The sequence below is a fragment of the Seriola lalandi genome, unplaced genomic scaffold (genome assembly GCF_002814215.2).
Source record: "Seriola lalandi dorsalis isolate HSWRI2012SDOR001 ecotype SW California unplaced genomic scaffold, Sedor1 jcf7180002054951, whole genome shotgun sequence".
NCBI classification, from domain to species: domain Eukaryota; kingdom Metazoa; phylum Chordata; class Actinopteri; order Carangiformes; family Carangidae; genus Seriola; species Seriola lalandi.
This window is the reverse complement of record NW_019525502.1, coordinates 945,369-945,822: the sequence shown is the minus strand read 5'-3', so window position 1 is coordinate 945,822 and position 454 is coordinate 945,369. Positions and strand designations below refer to the sequence as shown.

Genomic DNA, 454 nt, shown 5'->3' with positions numbered 1-454 from the left:
AACTGAAACTTTTGTCTGATAATTATTTATTCACTTACACTGGTGGCTTGTGCTTTGGACTGATGAAGGAGTCTGTGATGTAGACCAAGGTTTCACAACTGTTAAAAAATAAAATCAATATTAATCACAGTAAATCAACTTTCTCCTAGATCTCTAACTGATGATAATCATTTGGAAGTGTACTTACAGTTGGGGATATAGTTTATTGTTGAAGACAGTAAACCTGACATGGAATATCCTGGACCTATAACAATAAAACATAATTAACTGAAAACACCTTTAACTCAATATTCAAAGCTGATAATTGATGAGTTGTATTGATTAAATATAAAGATTGTTCCTGCACTTACCTGGAGCTTCAGCAGGATCCAGGTTGACACCGACTCCTTCTCCTTGATGACCCCTCGATGAGACTGATGGTGCATCTTTGAAAACATCACAGCTCACATGATCT

General features: G+C 35.7%; 2 protein-coding genes across 2 annotated transcripts in view; both read right to left on the bottom strand.

The window, feature by feature from the left end:
- The window catches only part of LOC147817491 (uncharacterized), a 75,376-nt gene that overhangs the window by 14,247 nt on the left and 60,675 nt on the right, over positions 1-454 (bottom strand).
- Positions 1-454, bottom strand: part of LOC111645428 (GTPase IMAP family member 8-like) — a gene marked incomplete at its 3' end in the record, with an annotated part of 61,805 nt that overhangs the window by 1,261 nt on the left and 60,090 nt on the right. The gene's annotated exons all lie outside the window — the stretch shown is intronic.